Source organism: Xenopus laevis, chromosome 3S, assembly GCF_017654675.1.
Source record: "Xenopus laevis strain J_2021 chromosome 3S, Xenopus_laevis_v10.1, whole genome shotgun sequence".
Taxonomy (NCBI): Eukaryota; Metazoa; Chordata; class Amphibia; order Anura; family Pipidae; genus Xenopus; species Xenopus laevis.
In genome coordinates this window covers 78,792,975-78,816,313 of record NC_054376.1, presented here as the reverse complement: position 1 = coordinate 78,816,313, position 23,339 = coordinate 78,792,975, and the positions used below count along the sequence as shown (strand labels likewise).

General features: G+C 38.7%; 1 protein-coding gene across 5 annotated transcripts in view; it reads left to right on the top strand.

Annotated features, from left to right (window-relative positions):
- ptprz1.S (protein tyrosine phosphatase, receptor type Z1 S homeolog) overlaps positions 1-23,339 on the top strand; it is a 110,180-nt gene that overhangs the window by 5,800 nt on the left and 81,041 nt on the right.

Genomic DNA, 23,339 nt, shown 5'->3' with positions numbered 1-23,339 from the left:
TGGTATGTTGTAAAATGAATGCAACCTATGCAATTATTACTTGTGCTGTGACTGCTCTGACATAGAAATTAGCCTATCCCATTACTACTTTGGCAGACTTTGAGACAGCACCCACATTTGTACTACTGAGGAAACGTTTCTGAACTTAAGATCTGTAAGAGAGTTCTCACATTTCAAAGATAGGCCTCAACAACAAATAGCTTGCCACAGTACCTCACAATATCCCAATAATTAATGCCCCCAGAAGTCTGATAAAGTGGGGTGTCCCACTTTATATATACTTATATATACTTTTTTTGATCTAACAATGCTAAAACGCTTACTGTAAGTATATTGGCTAGCTTTTTTTCTGTCTGCTTAAATGCACCTGAGGGCTACCCTCCAAAAGTTGCTGCCCTAGGCACAGACAATATATACTATAATTGCAACACTGCCTATAACTGAGAACTATAACTGAACAGTGCCAAACCACCATGGCAATGCTCAATAATGTCCTTGCACTGCCATGGCCATTCATCCTTTCTGTTAAGTTCCATCCCTTTACCAATTGTCCATTTGAAATAATCCCAAATAAAAAATAAAAATTGATGCTAAAGTTTCTAAAGTTTTTTCTTTTCATGGTAAGCAGAACACTCAAATTATCCGTACAGATTACTGTGATGTGTTATTATGATTTCACCAATACATACATACATACATATATCTTTGACCCAGTCACTTTGTGGCAGTAATAAATATATATTCACCAATGAAAGGAATATGTTTTCACTTCAATAATCCTACAACTAAAGGAAGAGGATAACTGAATCAAACAAAGAAGTCAACAGAAACACTGAGGAGGGAAACAGTTAAACTCTAGTGCTATTGAAAGCATTCAGTTTATTATAGCAAATGTCTCAAAGACAATGGGATTACAAATTCCATGCCTCACAATTGATTTCTTCTTTTACTGAGTGCGGTCAACTTGTCCCTTTTGTTTATATAAAATCTATTCAACAATATACAGTCAGAGGGGGACACAATTCATGAACGGAATGGCACTACAACTTAACATCTTGTATGTATCTGCCATAAAAGTTGTGAATCGATGTATACAACTATAGCACTTGTTTATAACATTCCTTTAATATAAGAGAAGCTTTGCTTCTCTCACTGGACTGGTGGGATAAGGATTTGGAAATAGTTTAGTTATCTTGTTCTGACTCTTGCCATAGTTGGACGTCACCTGCACTTTATACATCTCAAGAGGCAACAAATCAACTAAGTTAATTTACCTGAAAATATTTAGGAAATGGATGTATTGAGGCTGAGGAAATGCCATTGGTTTTGTTATCATATATTTACAAATTTTTTTACAAAGGCACTCCAAAGCACCAAACAAATGTTGACCAAATGAAGGTAATATACTTAAATATTTAGGAAATGGATGTATTGAGGATGAGGAAATGCCATTGGTTTCGTTATCAAATATTTACAAATATTTTTAAAAAATGAGTTTTCGGTGCATCAATTCAGAAATGTCGAACAATTCCAATTGATGCTCTATTTTGCCTATTCTATTTTCGAAGAAAATTTAGTGGTAAATTAAAGGGATTCAGGTATGGGAGTTGGGTTAGATTTTTTTTTTTTTTTTAAAACAGAGTTAGAAAAAGTTGAGTTTTAATAAATAACCCCCTTAATCTTATGCTGAAGCCGGTAGCCCAAATCATCTTCCTCATGTTAACTTGCTGCCATCTAAACCAATGAAGGAATGTGCTATTTCTATGTGCCTAGTCCTTCTGTTATTAATGACTCCCCAAATGAAAACTTCTGTGCTCATAAAAAAGGACATAGGTTAAAATCAGACAATGCTGGAGAACTAACAAAAGTGTTGTGAGAAAAAAAGGCAAAGTGATGAGGGTGATAAATACTGTGTATGTGCAAATGTGCCTGGTTTGTGGCAGATGGCAGTTAACAGTGTGAATTTCCTGGCAAATATATCTATTTTTTATTGAATATTCTGTCAAGGATATTTTCCATCAGATTAGTGGAAAAATATCTGTATACATAGTATAACTCTCCCCAAATCTGCAAGTTTCTTATCTAAGGGCAAAATGTCAGGTTTACCAGTATAATCCAGTCATAGAAGGAGCTGGAGCCGTAGATAGTGAACCCACAAGCGCCTCACACAACCGCTACCCACCTGGAGTGGAACAGGGAGCAGGGTTGTGGAGAGTAGCCAATGAGACGATCAGCGAAGTACAAAAGGATTAGGCAAAGTCGTAGTCGAAGTCCGAGGTCAAAAGGCAGGCAGCGAGATTCGTAATCGATGAGACAGGCCGAAGAGTCGAGACAGGCAGAAGAAATCGTAGTCCGGGAACAGGCAAGGGTCAACAACAGGAATTCAAGAGTATGGAGACGCTAGGGTTTCAGTCAAACAACCTAATAACCAGGCAATGCATCTCCATCAGAACCAGGTTTAAATATTGTCAGTTTGGCGCCAACTGGCGTCTTTTCGCCGGCGTCGCCGTACTGACGTCACGTCCGCGTCCTTGCGCCAGCGACCGCCGTCGGCGCCTTCGCACCCGTCGCCAGCGTCCAGCGTCACGCGCCGGCGCGCATTCACGCGTCCGCACCTGCGCCGGATAGAACGTGGACCCGAATCCTCACAGCAAAATGTATTATCATTCATAACTCTGATTCAGGTATATCATTGTAAGAATGTGCAATGGAGATCTTATTCTCACTTGTGTTTTTTTTTTTTTTGCATCAATTGCTTTCTTTTTTCCCCACCATCATTTTTTTAAATGAACAGTCAGATTTTTTGTAACTAATTAAAAAGCTCACCAGGTATTAGATGGCATTTTTTAAAGATAATAAATAGTGATGGGCTGGCACAAACCAGATCACACTCCAAAAATAGATGTAGTAAAAAAGTATTTTTATTAGAGCAAAAACATCATAGCAAAGGCCTTACGCGTTTCGTGCCATAGGGGCACATAATCATAGGCTAAATGAACATGTATCACATAGTCATATTTAAATGAAAAAGAACCAATCAGTCGCATGTATCTAACTTCCAGTCCATATTGGAGGCGGTAATTGGAAATAGGCCAATGATAGGCATTCTAACATAGGCCAATCTACAGCATGATTACAGATTAGGGTTACAAATTGAATGTCTATCAAAAACTTTATACATAAAAATTCAGTTACATAGTTAAAAATGTATGTTTTTGCAGATTATTAACGCAGTTAAATAGCAGCATTGTATTTTGATTTAGATAACATAGACAAAGTTCAAATGTTCAGTATATATTATGGCAAACTGGCAGCTTGCACATGTAACTTTTGGGGGGGAGGAGATTAGTCAATGGTGGGCAGGCATCATAGGACAAAGGAGCAGAAAGACAGGGACACACAGGCTTCTTCAAGAAAAACACAGGTTTATTTTCCCACTTTTAAACAAACACAGTCAATTATGCACAGGGGTGATCATTGTGGCAAACAAACATAAATCATAAAATAAAAACCTTGCCCACTGGGCACTGCCTTCACATGTTGAAGCAGTCCCTGACTAGACTGGGCCCCTTGTGGACAACCAGCACAACAAACAAATAGTTTGGCTCACCCCTGTACTCACAGAACTCTTTCACTCACGTTGCCTCCTACCTGAGAGACCCACTCTCCCATTCTAATTAACTTTAAATAGCCTTTACACAGGGCAGCTTTCCTGTGGAAGGTGAACTCCAATGTCTGGACTGGATCTGTGGAATGGAGTCCCTGGCTACTAAAGTCTTTAAACAGAGCACTGATTCTCTGTTTCATAACCCACTTACTGGAGCCTTTCTCAGTCCCTGGGGAGAAAGTAAAGGCTAGAGTGACCTTTTTCCTCCTTCTCCTTGTCACTCTACGACAATATATATAGGGTGACTATACACTTTCAAAGATTAGTATTTTTACAAAAAACAGGAAACGTTGTATTCAAAATTGATGCCAAATGGCTGTCTAGTTTCTAGGAAGAATATCCACGTAGCTTCTTGTTTAAGCAATTTATTTACCGCCTCTAAGGGCAGGACTCGATGATGCGTTTTGACCCGACACGTTGCAATGCAACTAAACGCATGCGGCGTGTCGGATGGTTTACTGAAAACGGAAGGAAGGAGAAATCACATGTAACAACTGTCACAGTCAGATCAATGTTCTTGTAACATGCGATTTCTCCTTCACTTCCGTTTTCAGTAAACCATACGACAGGACACATGCGTTTAGTCGCATTGCGACGTGTCAGGTCAAAACGCATCATCGAGTTCTGCCCTAACATGCGCTGGGATTTTTTCTATACCAATTACTGAAAAGAAGGAGAGAGAGCCATTACTACAATTAGCAAAGTGCCTAGCTACAGTAGTTGAGCTATTTGAATCCATTATGTTACCTAGGTGTTCCCTAATCCTTTCTTTTAAAGTGCGGCTTGTTTGTTCAACATATTGCTGAAAGCACTTTTTACATGTAATGAGATGTACAACATTTTTTGAGTTACAATTAATATATTGTTTAATATTATATGTTTTATTAGATTGAGAGGACCAGAAAGTTGTGGTTTTGTCCACATAGTTGCTCTACGAGCTCGAAAATGAATTACTTGCAACAAATGGAGTGTCACTATGTGAGATGTTTTGTGGCAGAATCAAGTTACAACTGGCTAAAAATGAAAGACTATAGTACATGGTTGAGGCATCTGAAGGACAAGCAGCAAAACTGGCCTATAATTAAACAGTATTTACTGCTCAATTGCGGTACTGTAAACACAGCCTAAACAGCAAGTATGTAATATACCCTGTAGTCTTGAAATCAAGTTCCCTAGGTTTACTTATTTTTCTTGCCCATCAGTAGTTCAACAACCTGTCAGGGAACAACAAAAGTAATATTTATACAGAGTGCTGTATGCTGTATTTACATGACAAAGACAAATGTGGCCCAGTTCTGGGACAAACTGGCTGATCAATAGTTAGCAACAGCGTACGATTGATTTTAATGGAATGGTTTCTGATGATAAATGTAAAACAATCACTGCTACAGAATTGCTCCAGTTGCCAAATCTGATGCACTGAGATTTGTGCCGCTAACAAAGAAAAATGTATGCCATCAATTCAGATGTTGCAAATCTGGTAATAGCTGTCTCCTGGATGGGGTAACAATATAAATATGGCACTAAATGGCCGTATCATTTTATTATAATGCAGTTGTCTACAAGCTCCTACAGGAATACTGACCAACATACCAAATATAAAGTCAGGACATTTTGGCTGCACCCCAGCTCTAAATTATACCAAGATCTCTCAAGCCATGTCCAGATCCACACTGATCCACCATGATTCATTCTTACTTTCTCATAATCATCACCTTTTATGCATTATTAAATTCACAAATTCAGGCTAATATGTCCACAAGGCACAACAAACTGCAGATAAATAGAACTTGACACAAAACTATCAAGTTCTCACAAGCAAAATGTGACCAGTTTAATAACTAGTTGAACATTTAAGGTTAAATTACCTGCTATTGGGGAGAAATGTGCCAAGAGCTAAAATAAGCTTTACTAGAATGTGTATGCCAGTAAAAGATGCTTAATGTTTTTACCATCACGTATTGCTGCTCGATACCTTAACCATTTGGCCAGGTGAGCAGCCTGTACGGTATGTTACCTGGCCTCTGCAGCCCCAGCCCAGCTGCAGCCTGATTGGCCTCTCCAGCCCAGTTGCAGCCTGTTTGTCCTCTGCAGCCCAAGCCCAGCTGTTGCCTGATTAGTTGCAATCAGCCAATCAGGGCTGACTCTGCTCTATTTAAGGTCAGCCCTCCAAATACACCTGGGCAGAGCATTGTTTCCCAGACTAGCAGTGTGGCATTGTCCCTAGCTAAGGGTTTCAGTTCTTGCCTCTTTTCCTTGCCCTGTCTTGTCTGAACTCTTCCCTGTCTTGTCCTGCCTGGCTCTGAAACTTGTCTTGTTCTGCTTTACCTTCCCCTTCCAGTTCTGCTCCGGTCCAGCTTTAAACCTTGATCTCTCCTTGCTTTAACCTTGTCTTCACCTTGCCCTGCCCAGCTTTCCTTGCTATTCTGAATCTTGCTCTGTTCCTCACTCTAAGCCTGACCTTGCCTTCACTTATTCTACCTTGTACCTTTTCCTGACTTCACCTTGTACTGACCTTGCCTTGCCTGTTCCTGATTCTTGTTTCCTGACCCTGCCTTGTACCTTGTACCCCCTCATCTCGCTCTGCTCTTGCTATCCTGCTCTCCAGTCCTCTCTTGCTATCCTGCTCTCCAGTCCTATCCTGCTCTCCAGTCCTCTCCTGCTCTAATCTCCTTCTGCACTCTATCCCCAGTTTGATCTGATCTATGCCCACACCGTCCTGTCCCATCCAGTCTGTTCCTGTTCCACTCCTGCTCCATTCAGTCTGTTCCTGTCCTGAGTTGTTGCCCTCTTCATCCTGCCTAGTCCAGTCCTGATCTTCACCCTCTCCATCCTGTTTTGCTCTGCACCTGATCCAGTCTGACTCTTTGCCCTCATCAACCTGTTTGTGCCTTTCCTTTACGTGTCCCCTAGGTACATACAGCTCCTGCCTCAAGGACTCACCCTTTCCCTATCAGTCTCCACAGCGTCCCCCACCTAATCCTTGACATACACAATGCGTGAATATCATAATTAATCAACTTGATAAGAGGTAGCCAAATCATATCACTTTATTCTGCTATTTGGTGTTTTTTGGGGTTTCTATGAATAAGGCTGCTTTAAAGTTTTTCTGGTTATAGCTTTTCTTGACTCCCTCCACCCTGGGTGAAAAATGTATGCATCTGTTTTGATATTTGGTTGTGTAAAACATTTTTACTGTTGGAATATCTGAATGTATAATTTATTGTTAGAAAATCTCGTCAAATTGTGAGGCACAATTTGCTGAGTAATAGTTTAACCAAATTCTGTATATGAATAAATGACCAAGACTGAAACTGTAGAAAATTAGATATTTTAAAAATTATTTCAGAAAGAGATTGGCAGAAATTGTCACTTTTTTCACCAAATAGTTGCCCCTAAAATTAGTAACAAAGTTATGAGAGATTTGTGAACCCTTTAGAATTATCCATATGTTTATATTAGTTAACAGAAAAATGCATCATAATGGGAAAAGCTGGACTGACTAATCAGGATCGTGTTTACTGGAAAATGATATCAACATTTCACTACATAGTAAAATTATACCATTAAGATCTACTGGTATAGCTGCATTGTCATACCATACCACAGAATTATAAACTTAAATTAAATAATACTAGAATAATATATATATATATATATATATATATATATATATATATATATATATATATATATATATATATATATATATATATATATTAACTCTTTATTTCTTTATTTTGTCACAAATAATAATCTTAACAGGAGGGAAAACAAAAGGAAATAAAAGGCAAAGAAAAAGCCTGGAAAAGGTTATCCAAGCACAATGAAATATTGCAGAATCACACAAGGTGCACTTAGTCAGAAAACATGATGCACAGTCAGTCCTCCATTCTCTTTTCCTGCATTACAAAGATTAAATGTTAAATTTGAGTCAAAAGTTTTAATACACAAGATGACTATAAATGTAAGGGAATTCTCTGTGTCAGGCTTTAGGATGTGTTTTTCAGGGCCATGACACTGGTGAGCATTACACAAATATTAATTCAACACTGCTGCTGCATTTCAACATAAATCAATACCAAGGCATGTAGTAATCAAGCCAAAACTAAAATAAACCTGAGGAGAAAAAAGAAAATTATAAATTGAACCTCAACCATGACGAATGACAGGAATATCATTGTTTTGGACTGTTCTTCAGTTGTATTGTCAAGAGGGCTTTCCATCTCTGTGGAAATGAATTCTGGATTGAATCAGCAAGTTCTACAGGGGAAATCAGGATATGGGTCATGTGGTATGACAGTGATTCTAAACACACTGTCAGGAGTCGAGGCGAGTCCGAAGGTAAGAGCCTCCCCCACGCTTCCCACTGAGTTACGCCCTGAGGGTTGAGACAGGACGTTCCCAGATAAGGAATAGCAGGAGTGCTAGATGAGCCCACAAAATAACAGTTCGTAATAAGGGCTAGCACTTATCTGCAGGAGACGAAGCGAAGTCAGGAACAGGCCGGGTCATACACAGGGAAGGATCAATAAGCAGGTACCAGTTGAGGGAAATCCAGAAGAGTAGTCAGCGAAGCCAAGGTCGAAGTCAGACGAGCAAATACAGAATCCAGGGACAATCAGAAGAGTAGTCAGTAACAAGCCGTGGTCGAAATCAGAATAACATCAGTAATAAACGCTTAGTGTCAGTAAGACGATCACCTCGCACTGGGCCTAGGTCGGAGTGACCTTTTAACCCCTGGACGCATGCTGGCGTCAGAACGCGCGCCTGCGTCAGAACGCGCGCACGTGAATGCGTGCCCGCGTCAGAGCGCGCGCCCGCGTCGGAACGCGCGCGCGCACGTAAATGCGCGCCCGCATCCAAACACACGCGCGCATCAGGACACGCGCTCGAAACCGCAACAAACGCTGGAGTGGAAGCACAGGCCTGGGGAGATGTCGGCTCAGCTTGAGCCAGATCTTCTGGATCCCGACATTGCCCCCCCCTCAAAATGCAACCTCCGGGTGCATGTGGGAGCCGGTCTGTTAGGATGAGATCTATGAAACAACTCAATAAGTTGAGGAGCATGTAAATTACTCACGGGTTCCCATGAATTCTCTTCTGGAGGAAAACCTTTCCATTGGATTAAATATTGAAGACGACCTCGCCGGTACCTAGAATCCAAGATGGCCTCCACTTCGAATTCCTCAACACCTTCAATAGTTACTGGAGCTGGAGGACTGTGGTCTCTTCCCGAAAAGGTGTTCTTCACCACAGGTTTCAATAAGGCTACATGAAAAACAGGGTGAATTCTGTAAGTAGCAGGTAATTTAAGTTTGAAAGTTACCTCATTCACACGACGAATAATGGGAAAGGGGCCCAGAAATCGTTGACCCAGCTTCTTAGACGGACACGGAAGTTTGATGTGCCGGGTAGACAACCACACCAGGTCTCCAACTCGAAACTCAGAACCCTTCCTTCTCTTACGATCAGCAAAATCCTTGAAGTTGCTCTGTGCTTGGGCCATTGTTTGCTGAATTCTTAGGGTATTGTCCAGAAGAAAAGAAAGTCTTTCTTGAACCGCGGGCACCTCTATACCTTTAGGAAGATTAGGAAGCACGTGCGGATGGAAACCATAGTTAGCGAAAAAAGGAGTTTGCTTGATGGAGGAATGAAGGGCATTATTGTAGGAGAACTCAGCCAATGGTAACAGCTCACTCCAATTGTCCTGGAGGAAAGATGAAAAACAACGTAGATATTGTTCCAACGTTTGGTTAGTGCTCTCTGTCTGCCCATTGGATTGTGGATGAAAAGCCGTGGAAAGAGCCATCTTGATCTTTAAAGCTTTGCACAATGCCCTCCAGAATTTAGATGTGAACTGTACTCCCCGATCCGACACAATCTCGTCTGGCACTCCATGGAGTCTGACGATTTCCTTAATAAACACCTCAGCCGTAGAAGGTGCAGAAGGTACTCCGGAGAGGGGAACAAAATGTGCCATCTTGGAGAGTCGATCCACAATTACAAAAATTGTATTGTATCCTTGCGAGGGAGGAAGCTCTACAATAAAATCCATGGAAATGGAACCCCACAATCGAGTAGGCACTGGTAAAGGACGTAACAGCCCCAGGGGTTTAACATGTGAATCTTTAAACCGAGCACAAGTCTCACAAGAAGATACATAATCCTTGCAGTCCTTAGCCATGTGAGGCCAGAAGAAAAACCTTTGAGCAAGATCTAAAGTCTTAACATATCCCATATGACCCGCCAATGGGTGATCATGAAGAAATTTTAGGGTCTCTAAGCGAAGTGTTTCTGGAATGAAGACTTTGTCTTTCAAAAAAAATAACCCATCACAAGCTTGCAACTCCCCGTGTGGAGATAAAGAAGAGGATGCCACCTTGATCTTTGAAAAAAGTTCACTCTGAAGAAGAAAGAAATTCTGGGGACGAAGAATCGTATCCGGGGGAAAAGGTTCCTCTTCCTGACTGTGTAACCGTGAAAGAACATCAGCTTTCTTGTTCTTAGAGCCCGGCCTATAGGTTATATGAAAATTAAAACGAGAAAAAAACAATGCCCACCTGGCTTGTCTTGGTTTGAGACGTTTGGCGGTTCGTAAATACTCCAGATTTTTATGGTCTGAAAAAATAATGATCGGGTGTGATGCTCCTTCCAGCAAATGACGCCATTCTTCAAATGCTGCTTTAATGGCCAAGAGTTCTCGGTCAGAAACATCATAATTCTTCTCTGAGGTGGAGAGTTTCTTAGAAAAGAAAGCCACAGGATGAAGAGCGTTGTTATCGCCGGTCCTTTGGGATAAAATAGCACCAATAGCAGTTTCAGATGCATCAACCTCTAGAATGTAAGGCAGAACAGGGTTAGGATGCTTTAAGACAGCAGCAGACGTAAACAGATGTTTTAATTGATCAAATGCTTCTTGAGCTTGTGTAGTCCACTGAAAGTGCTTAGTGGAACTGGTTAAATCAGTGATAGGTGCAATAATCTTAGAAAAGTCCTTAATAAACTTTCTATAAAAATTCGCAAACCCGACGAAACTTTGTACTGCTTTCCGAGAAGAAGGAACAGGCCAATCAAGAATAGCGGACACCTTCTTCTTGTCCATGCAAACTCCGTCAGAAGAGATCACAAACCCCAGGAACTCCACTGAAGACTTGCAAAATTCGCATTTCTCCAGTTTGGCATATAAACGATGAGTTCGCAGACGGTTAAAAACCTTCCTTAGTTGCATCTCATGGTCCTGTTTGGAAGAAGAAAAAATTAGAATATCGTCTAGATAGACAATCAAAAATTGATCCAAAAAATCTCGGAAAATATCATTAACAAAATGCTGAAAAGTCGCAGGAGCGTTGCATAAACCAAATGGCATAACGAGGTACTCATAATGTCCAAAACGGGTTCGAAAAGCCGTCTTCCACTCATCTCCTTGCCGAATCCTTACCAAATTATACGCCCCTCGTAAGTCTAATTTAGAAAAAATCTTGGCCCCACGAAGGTTTTGGAATAATTCAGGAATGAGGGGTAACGGGTAACGATTTTTTACAGTGATCTGGTTCAAGTGTCTGTAATCAATGCAGGGCCGTAAGGAATGATCCTTCTTCTCTACGAAGAAAATACCCGCCCCTGCAGGTGAGGTGGAAGGACGAATAAACCCTTTCTCCACATTCTCGTTGATATAATCTTTCAAGACCGAAAGTTCGGGCTCAGACAGAGGGTAGATACGTCCGAAAGGAATTGGAGCCCCTGGAAGCAAATCTATAGGACAATCATAAATTCGATGAGGAGGTAGTGTGTCAGCTCCCTTTTGATCAAAAACATCTATGTAGTCCTGAAGAAATGAAGGGATGGCCTGTAAACGAGGATCTTGAGATGAACACAAAGCAAATGCTTTAGAAGTGGTTTTGGGCATGAAGAAATGAGAAACACAAGCCACAGACGAAAATTGCAGTACCCCAGTGCTCCAATTTATTGAAGGATTGTGCAATTTCAACCATGGAAACCCAAAAATTAACGGGAAAAGAGGAGAGGACACCACATCAAAAGATAAAGTCTCAACATGATTAGAGTCAGTGATAACAATCAGTGGTGTGGTCTCTAACAACACTGGTCCGGAGGAGAGTTGGGAGCCATCTGCTGTCCTCACCAGAAATGGTTGAGTCTTGGGTCGGGTCGGAATATTATGAGCTTTAATAAATTCTATATCGACAAAACAACCACAGGCTCCTGAGTCTATGACGACTTTACTCTCTAGGAACCCTTGGGGCCACTGTAGAGAAATAGGGACAATGAGCATAGGCAATTCTCGAGAGGAGGAGGATGAGGATGGAAAATAAGTCGGAAGAATATGCTTACCCCCTGGTCGGGTAGGACAGTTCCTCAAGAAATGGCCAGACAGACCGCAGTAGAGGCATAAATTGTTCTCCCTTCTGCGGGACCTCTCCTGGGCAGAGATAGCTGTTCTCATAAGTCCAATCTGCATAGGTTCAGGGACAGTTGTTATAGAAGCAGGGGAGGAAATGGATGACGAAGTTGCAGGGACATATGAAGACAAAGGGGCTTTAGGAAGTACCCAGGAAGCTCCAAAAGAAGGTGTTGCAGCTCTCTCTGCGCGTCTCTCCCTTAAATGACGATCAATCTGCACACACAGGTCGATCAAGGCCTCCAATGAATTAGGTATTCCTACTCTGGCTAACTCATCCTTCAGAGTAGGACTCAAACCCAAGCGGAATTGATGTCTGAGGGCCTTGTCGTTCCACTCGGTGTCGGTGGCATAAGTGCGGAAATCAGTCACATAATCTTCAACTGGGCGTTTGCCCTGATTTAGAGTCCGGATTATAGTTTCAGCAGTGTCGGACCTCTTAGGATCGTCATATATTTGAGCCATAGCTGAAAAAAATATGTCCACACTCGTCAATAGGGGGCTTTGGGTTTCAAACAGACGATGGGCCCAAGTCTTGGGTTCTCCGGATAGTAGGGACATAATCACTCCCACCCTGATTTGTTCAGTAGCATAAGATTGACTTTTCAAGGAAAACATAAGTCGACAGTCATTTTCAAAAGCCCTGAATTTAGCTCGATCTCCAGAAAAGCGTTCAGGGAGTGGTATCTTTGGCTCGGGCGTCGGATGTGTGGATGAAGAAACTACTCCTGGGTAAGCAACCGACACTGGGGGGCCAGGAGAAGGAGCGGCAGCAACAGTCATGTCTTGCATCTGGGTCTGTAGTTGTTGATAGCCCCCTTGTAAATCACGAACAGCCCGAGTAAGACCAGCTAATTGCTGAGCAACAATTTCTAAAGGGGAAAGAGCTGGTTCTTCGGACTCCATGGTGAGGTGATACTGTCAGGAGTCGAGGCGAGTCCGAAGGTAAGAGCCTCCCCCACGCTTCCCACTGAGTTACGCCCTGAGGGTTGAGACAGGACGTTCCCAGATAAGGAATAGCAGGAGTGCTAGATGAGCCCACAAAATAACAGTTCGTAATAAGGGCTAGCACTTATCTGCAGGAGACGAAGCGAAGTCAGGAACAGGCCGGGTCATACACAGGGAAGGATCAATAAGCAGGTACCAGTTGAGGGAAATCCAGAAGAGTAGTCAGCGAAGCCAAGGTCGAAGTCAGACGAGCAAATACAGAATCCAGGGACAATCAGAAGAGTAGTCAGTAACAAGCCGTGGTCGAAATCAGAATAACATCAGTAATAAACGCTTAGTGTCAGTAAGACGATCACCTCGCACTGGGCCTAGGTCGGAGTGACCTTTTAACCCCTGGACGCATGCTGGCGTCAGAACGCGCGCCTGCGTCAGAACGCGCGCGCGCACGTGAATGCGCGCCCGCGTCAGAGCGCGCGCCCGCGTCGGAACGCGCGCGCGCACGTAAATGCGCGCCCGCGTCCAAACACACGCGCGCATCAGGACACGCGCTCGAAACCGCAACAAACGCTGGAGTGGAAGCACAGGCCTGGGGAGATGTCGGCTCAGCTTGAGCCAGATCTTCTGGATCCCGACACACACTCTTACATTTGCAACAGAAAATTTGCATCTGACATGTATGAATGAAAACTCTGGCATTAGCCCAAATTAAATGCTGTAACAATGACTGATAAGAACATATTATGCTAGAGAGCCCAAACTTTTAAATGGCTAAAAACAAAATATTTGTGCATTTTACTGTATTTTGCAGGGATTTTTTACAGCCTTTATGATTTAAATGATATTGACACCAAAAATAGGTCATATTCATTCAATAATATAGCTAAATATACTCTATACTCTTAAAAAATGCAGTTCCAATAAATAATATTCAGCAAATAACATCAGCACAAGACTTGGTGAAAAAAATTCCTTTAGAAGCAAAGGTGCATCTGGAGACAACAAAGACTTAAACTAAATAAAAACAATACCCATGAAAAATATTTTATGTAAATAAAACATTACTGTGAATTTATTTTCTAACTCTCTGTCATTAGATTACACGTGATTATATCAAAATGAAACACTGTTTTTTAAGTACTACAGTAAATCCCTATGAATTTATGAGGCACGGAGCTCACACACAAGCCAAAGACACACACATGCACGCTACGTTACATCAGCCAATAAATGGACAGAGGCATGTCACATATACAATATACAAATGTTTATTTATGCTTCTTTTTTAAACTGGGTAACCGCGTTAAAAAAGTGCCTGCACTTAAAGGGGACCTGTCACCCTATGAAATCATAGCAAATTATTTTCTATTGTGTTTACCAAGCAAAATAAACTTCACTTACACTAACTAAATTATTAAAATTGTGTTTCCTTCAGTCTTGGAATTACACAATCACAGCAAGCAGGCAACCACCATTTTGTGGGCACTGTTATTAAAGCAAGCTTTGCAACATGCCAAAATCTTGTTTTTGTGCCAGCTTAGGGGACCTGATGCCCATGCACTGGCTACACAATTAGATGGTGAGAAGGAAAATGGGTGTGTGGAGACTGCAGTGACATCTAAGTGCTGAATGGAAAATGAAAGTAATTATCTGCCCTGCCTTTATGCCCAAGGCATTGAGGCAGAGCAGAAAATATATGATATGATTTTTAAATAGCTTTATAATGGGTATAATGTGTTAATTAAAAAGAGAATTTGGGTTTTGTGTTTAACTTGAAAATGACTTTTTTAATACAACTTTCTATGTTTTAGAGTAAAGGAGTAGTGGAACGTATCTACTAGAATGTACCTGCTTACCTGAGCTAAATGTATGGGCTGGAGCTTATGGTATCTCCAGTTTTGTAATGCATTCTTAGAAAACCATAAAGGGCTTGCAGGCATGGTCATGTGACCCTCTGAAAGTATATAATTTAGGTAATGGAAACCTGAAGGATAAGAGTAGAGAGGGTGAGTCTACAGACATAGGTAAACTAGGAAGGCCTAGTACATGCCAAGAAGGGAAAGCACAGTTACTTGTTTTAAGGCAAGATCCCTTATTGATTTGGTTTAGGAGAATAAGTTAACGGACTATAAAGCCCTATTTTTAGTACCAGACGCACCTGTTCAGGGGACAGTGATAGCAGCAGAGATTGAATAATTCAGGATTACCACTAGAGAGAAACAAGCACTATTATACTGAATGTTACTGTATTTACTGATTACTTTTGAATTTCAATTAAAGCATCATTTACTATTAGTTTAATTACTAGCACTCTGCATGTTTGTGTTCTGAAATTATAGTAATATCGTAATCAGTTTTACTGGGCCATTCTTAACACTATTTCCAGGCCAGCATAACAAAGTAGAGAGTAAATAGGTTCTGTCCATAGCCTGCAGGAGCAGACTTTTGGATCAGTATTTTAGTGACAGTGTGATACTATTATTATAAAGAAGGATTCAGGTAGAGCAACACTTACTTTGTCACACAAAACCAAATATATTTTATATGCTACAGGTCTCATGATTGCTCTCAATACATCTCAACCCCTTTCTCTGCCTCTCTTTGCTTTTGTCCCTATTTTTTTTTCCATAACTCTCTCTATCATAGGTGATCTATCTCCCATAATTTCTCTTATCTTGGCATCAATGCTTGCTTATATATTTAACCTGCTTTATGCTATCTATTACCATTCTGCTTATATGACTGGCAATTTGTAGACACCCACATGTAATACAACTCACTGGCCTGGCAGAAGATACTTTTATTAATGTTCTTTCCTAAATTCAGAAAAACCAGGAATAATGTCTTCTATGGTTTGGTTTTCTATGGTATGGTTGAAAAAAATACTGTCAACCATTATAAATCAGAAACTGTTTTTCATCTCAGTGAAAGTGTGTGGGTGAGCATTGAAGAAAGGCTAAAAAAAGCAATGCCTTAGATAAATGAAAAAGATATTTTAAGAATAATGTACTATATGAAATAGGAGAATATGATCATATATATTTAGGAACATTAAATTATACTTGTAATAGAGGACAGAAGAATTGTGTCACTTCTTGGATTATATCTTAAACAACAAAGCATTTTTTAATGTCCAAAAATATTTTTTTTTATATCCAATTAATTTTTTTATGCCAAATAAATGGTATTTTATCATCCTAGACAGTAACAATAATGCTTGGTGCCAATTAATATGAAAAAAGAACAACAGATATAGGAAGGCTTTTTTTCCCAAAAAAGTTGGCGCCCCAATTATATTGTAACAAAACAGACTGGCCAAGATTTAGTATTTCAAATGGATTTATTTGTTTGACAGTTGCTCACATATTAGTGCAGTTCATCAGACTGTATGAGAATTCTATGTGCAGGCATAAAAACATCATAACTATCTAAAGTCCGTGTATTGTACAAATAGTAAACATTTTCTTTGACATATCTGAATGTGGATAAACAGACTTGAAAGTTAGTTGGTAGTTGGTAATGTGTATATTTTCTCTGCAAGCATTTCATTAATTATTATTTGAGAAAGCAAAAATAACTGTAGGTTTCTGTGGATTTTCTGCAGCTACTGTTTTTCTGAAACATCTGTTCTCATTTATGCATGAAGCTTTTATAGAGTGCAGCATACTGTGGACCTACAACTCTCTCTCTCATGAGATGCCGGCAACATTTGACGCGCATTAAACTCAATGGGCGTCCGTTTAAATGTCGCCGGCATCAAAAAAACATTTGACTTTGCAATTTATTAGCTGGTGGCGAAACAATGGAAATTTGCCATGAATTCTCACCTGGCGACTAAATTCGCCTATCCATGTTTTTGGACAAAAATGTTTTAAATTATATTCAAGAGAGTTCTGGTCCTTACCATCCATATGCTTTCTTAACTGACTGGGCACCTCGACAGATCGTTTGGAGACCAGTGCAGACATACTGACTTTGAGATATATATATATATATTTATATACATGTATGTATATATATATATATATATATATATATATATATATATATATATATATATATATATATATATATATATATAAGCAAACATCATGAAAGTATTTCACTACTGGATGTTTTCCCAAGTACAGTATTTAAATATTAAATGTCTAATTAACAATTGCAGTTTACAGTATTATTTTAATTCTTAACACTTTTTGCGCTATTGTATTGTATATTTGTACTCTGAAATGGTCAGACAACCATAATCTTATCCCAGGTTTGATACAATTAACTAGTAGGCAAATAGTAAGACAGATAGATACCTCAGTAAGACACCCTCTTCATCTTGTGGTGAATCACCCATCCTCCCTTAAATTTAATATAAATACATTTAAAAAATAAATATATTTTTAAAAATATTTCATTGCCACAGCTATGGAAATAATGTTGACGTGATTTGAATGATGTTCTTGACTAGGCTGAAACAAGGAGCATATACAATGAGGCAGCTAAAACATGGGCATACATCTGCTAGGTTGCCTTTAATACCATGAAGTGGTTTGATAAAGTGTTGAGTAATAGGTTTATCAAATGTGCTAATAAACGACTGTGTCCTTTCTCCATCTTGAATTAAATGGTCTGTATCTTATTTGAATAGATTAGTATGTAATTGAGGGTATTTGAGTTTAGCCTACTATTCCTATGTACTGAGCATACAGCTGTATGATGGACAGTGGAACCTTAGAACAACTAAAATATTCACTCAGTGCCAACCAGAAACCTAAAATGGTATCTAACCTGAAAAGTACAGATTTCACCAAAATGCTACTAATTTATGCTTTTATGTTTCTAATCACCGGGAAGGCTGGCAGAACATTATTTAGTGTAGTTTTTGGTAAGTGTAGGCTTTCTTCTATCCATATATAGCTGTGTTCCTTGTAGATGGCCAAAGTGGAGATTGCTATTTTTGGCTATTGACATCCAGGAAAGCTAGGCTTTATAATGTCTTTTTTGCTAATGAAGAGCTCATCTTTTATAAACACTGAAGGGGAAATGACCAGTTAGCTCTGTTTGGAATAGTGAGATGAGCGGATATATCCACAAAATGTGTTCTGTCAGATAGCTTAAGGAAAGCTTTAAGAATCTAATCCTTGGTGATGTATTAAAAATTGATACTCTTGCTTTTTCATTTTTAGTTCAGAAAAAGCAAAAATTATGTTGAATGTTAAGAAATGTGTTCTGCTTATAGTTTGCTGCTCAACTTTTATTCACACTTCTGTAAAGCTTTGAGTTTTTGCATTGATGTATTCAAGGGTTGTGTATAGCTTACATACTTAGTATGTCTGAGTTTACTGAGTATACTCAAATACATTTTTGGAAAATCATTGAAAGCCATCAATGACTCTCTATCAACCAGATAGCATTTTAAACTGCAAGATAGAACACGGCAGAAGAGGAAGGAAAAGTGAATTACACATTTAATTGTTTAAACCGTAGCGTGTGTATGTGCTCCCCTTGGTAAGAACTATGTTGATTCTTGCCCTAGTGTGATCACAACACAGTTAAATGTCCAAGCAGAAAATATATCACAGATTGGCCAAGCAGAAAATAAGGCTGAACAATGCCATTAAGGGGATGATTTTAAGGTTGGACTTTTTGACACCAAAGATCTGAAAAAGTCACGAAAAAAGTGCATCTTTTCCAGGATTTATAATGCGACAAAACTGCAACAATTCTGAATCCAAAAATACTCCAGCTAAAACGTGTTATAAATATGAAGAAGTTAACTTTTCTGTGACTTTTCCCATTTGTGCTTTTTCAGTTCGGATCTTTTAATAGCGTTCATGACATTTGTGGTTTTGGAGGCCCATTTATGAAAGGTCAAATTTATGTGAATTTTTTTTAATCTAATAAATTTTTAGGGGCAGATTTACATAGGGTCGAATATCGAGGGTTAATTAATTAATGGTCGAATAGTCGAACGATTTTTAGTTCGAATAGTTAGATTCGAAGTCGTAGTCGAAGGTCGAAGTAGCCAATTCGATGGTCGAAGTAGCCAAAAAAATCATTCAAAATTCGAAGTTTTTTTTATTTTATTCCTTCACTCAAGCTAAGTAAATGGGCCCCCAAGTTTTAATTCGATTGGGAGGTTATTTAAAAAAAAATTGAATGTCTAATATTCAATTGAATAGTCCCAACCCAAAAATTTTAATCATATTCGAATTGTACTAATCAAGTTTTCCTCTGAAAAAAAAAACCTCGAATGTCAGGAAGGCTATTAACATCTCCAAATGGACCTCTGCCATTGACTTGTACAAGAACTCAGCAGGTTTTAGGTGGCAAATATTCAAATTAGGACTGTTTCCATGGTTGATAAATCTCACATTCGAATTTACATTTGAATAGAGGGATTAAAATTTAAATGTGTGAATATAGACACCAAAAAAAATTGAAAAAATCGAATTTGAATTTACTATTTGACCCTTAATAAATCTGATACCTAGAGAAAGGGAGTTTAGTCGTGGTTTAAAAAAACCTCTAAAACCACTAAAATGAGACTGTTGTTAAATAGGCCTCCAGGTGATGTATATATGTATATTGAAGCATCACAATTGTGCTTCTACCAAGTAATCTGACTGCTTGGCCTTTGAACTGAAATTTAAGGAATGTCTGCTGATAGGATTCCCCCAGTATGTTATCAGCAATACTTCTGAGCTCATATACAATACTTTAAACACATTTTTAACAGCCCTGTATGTTGATCATAGGTGTCAAGACATTATCTCTGTGGTCTACTATCAGTGAAATTATAGCATTTTGCCCTTCCTATAAAATGCAAAGTCTTGTTACGAGACTATGAAATATAAAATGTGTATGGCTTCATTTGCAAATTTGCATTTGCAGTGGACATGCAGATAAAGATGGAAATGTATCAAGAATGTTGTGGTAGCAAGGTTTTTTACAGAGAGAACTGGAAACAACCCTTTTATAAGAATGTGCTTATAAAGGCTGCAGTCTTGCCAACTTAAACCTGCCAAGTCCTATGTTAGCCTATGGGGACCTGCCAGAGCATATTGAGAAGTTTTTGGCATCAAAGGAAAATCGTGTGTAAAATTGTTTGAATCGTACGATTCGAAGTACGATCGGAGTACGATCGTACGATCAGAATACCATCGTATGATGAATAAAATCCTTCCAATTCGAATGTCAGAGGATTCTATTCGATGGTCGAATTTCGAAGTATTTTCCACTTCGAAATTCGACCATTGATAAATCTGCCCCTAAGTATGTTGAACAAAGATGAAAGCATATTACTAAATGCCTGTTAAAAGTCAGTTTGTATAGATGCATTGTGGCACAAATAAATTAAGGGATTGGTTTGAGTCTGTGGGAGGAACTAAGGTGTTAACATTTCAGATTAAGCTAGTCTACTATAGACTAATCCTTTATTTTAGAAAAGTGTTACTCTTTTCCCAGTAATCACTGGAAACTTCTAAAGATATTAGGTTACATTTAATTATGTAATTTCAGAGAAAAGAACAGAAAAATACCTATTTGTTTTTAATTCACATATTTCCTTCTCACAAGGCTGTAATAAGACTGCCAGCCTGCTTTATTTTTAGACAACATTTCATGCAGGTAATCCTCTAAAAATATGCCTTTGGGCCAGCCAAGTTTAGTCTTGTGTTGCTGAAGGATTTTTCTGCAGCAGGATCTTTATTTCATTTTAATAACCACATGACAGCAAATGTATACAATATGTATACATTTTGAGTTTTGAATTATGAGTTCCTTTAGTTGTCTACAATTTAAAAGGCAAGTAATGGGATCGGCTGTGCACAATATATGCAGCTTTATACATATTATCTTAACAATGATTTTTAAACCGTGTTTTAGTTGAAGGGATGGTATTATTATTATCGTTAACACATATTTGTATATCACCAACATAGTTTTCAGTGCTGTACAATAGAAAGATGTATGCAACAATTGAAAGGGGAGTATGGGACACAAGGTGTGAGAATGGCCAAGACCAGGAGTCAGTAAAGATAGAGATGTTGCACTGAGTACTGCAGGTGGCAGTGGCATTTAGTGTATAGTGAAGGAATTCTAGGTTAGATACTTGTAAGGTTTTCTAAACATATGTATTTTAAGTGATTCTTTAAAGGCATGGAAAGGGAGTGAGTAAGTCTGATGGAATGTGAAAGGGAATTCCAGAGAAGGGCTGCAATGACTTGACTGACAGCGAGTGCTTTGATGAGTACTTACAGATAATTTCAGAGATATAGGGTGGGACACAGGTGTGAACTACTTTTTACATCAGGATCGGTAGTTTGAAATGTATGTTTAACTGTACTGAGGTGTGGTTGGTAAGGTATACGAGCCAGTAACAAAAACTGAATGTCAGCACTCCACACACATGCAAGGAAACACACAGCATTCACAGAAATTTGATTAAATGTTATAGAATAGAGGCTGAAGAATGTTTTCAAAGCTTTCTGCATATTTACTGATATCAGTAGTGCTATAGTCCCATATACTTTGTGCTTCTGTTTACTTCACCAGCTTTACTAACTCTGGGTTGGTGTCTAATTTTCTTCCACCTGCAAAGGAATTTGTTTTGCAGTTTCATTGTTACTGTCCTTTTATTTTACAAACAATAAGAGTAATCTATACTGTTCAATTATGCACATTATTGAGTACCATTCAGTTTTTTATTCCCCTCTGAGTATAGACAATTCATTTGATAGAGCATTATACAATACTTTAGTGTTTAGTGTTCATTATTTAATTGGCTGGCCTACTTTGGCAGCATATAAATGGGCTTTGTCCTATGAGATGGATTCTTTATTTACACATTGAAATTAACTATGAAAATATAAAGCACTATTATGTTATTGATCTGTAATAGGTCATTAAATATTTAAAGCAAACTAAAATTTGATATCTTAAACAACGCAATGTGTCACTGGGATTCTGAAGTCATAAAATACTAATGAGACGCTCTTGTGTCATGGCACTAAAGAGAGAGACAAAGAAGAGACAGAACTCTACATGGCAGAGGCTCATTGAATTTAGTAGGCACTAGTTAAACTATTCCTCCAACTAGCTAGAAAGATGGAAATGTTTTATTGAAAAGCATGTATGCATCTACTTAAATCTTTACTTTATGTAATAGTTTACTAGGGGTATTCACTTGCACAAGAAAGATCCAGCATTTTGTGTTTCAACATTCAAACATAGTGGTAAATAAAAGAAATTGATACCTGAATAGCTAAATAGCAGTAATAAAACATTCTCGTATCCACATTTATGTTTAGTCTCCCATTTTATTTTTTTGAGATGCTACTCTCCCACAGGAATATCATCTTTTTTTACAAGACTAGAGTTTCAGTTGGTTTACCAAAACTTTATACTGATATTGTTAGATTATACCTTTGAAAAAGCACAAACTTTTGTGTAAAGTAGGTTTTACTGTTGAACTGTTAATTTCAGTTCATCTGTCGATCAATTTAATCATATAGGAATCTTACTGGCAAATTGTGCACACCACAGTATTTCATATTCATGCTTGTCTCCAAATTTAGGGAATTATAGCTTTAATGGAACCATTTTGTAATCTTGGTTTTTTATAATGAATGGCATTTTGAAAGTAATTTAGCCTTTATGTTATGCTTTAGTTTTTTTTTTTTTTTTTAGTATATTATTCTTTATTTTTGAGTAAAGGAAGCAACTGTCTAATTAAAACAATACAATCTGACAGATTTACCCTCAAGGATCTACTGTTAAAAGCTGTTCAATTCATATACTAAACTGTCTATACCATAAATCTGTAGGAGAAAATTGAAGGTCTGTCCAATGTATCTATGCTTTATATATCTAATGCAGCAATTTTTTTTAAAAAAAATAAGGCTGTGTGTTTCTGGGGCATGGTATTATAAATAAACAGCACATACGTTACTGATGGAGCTGGCAGCCCAGAGTGCACAGCAAGTTCACAAATAACATCAATGTCATCTGTATAATGGAGAAGCTTAACAACTTTCTATGGTGATCGCAATTCCCCTGCAACCACAAAACATTGCACAAAACAACTTTATACACTGCTTAGTAGAAGCTAACCTTGGCTGTAAATATTCTAATAGTAGAATAAATTTAATTCTTGGGTGCTTCCAAAGTGGAACAGGCTCTTTGCAGGCCCAGGTGCAAGCTGTACCCCCTGCCAGGGTAAAATTCCACAAATCAATGAAGACAGCAGCACTATATAGCTCTACATGCATAAAAATTGTAACGTGTCTATACTACAGCCATTTCTACACTACATTT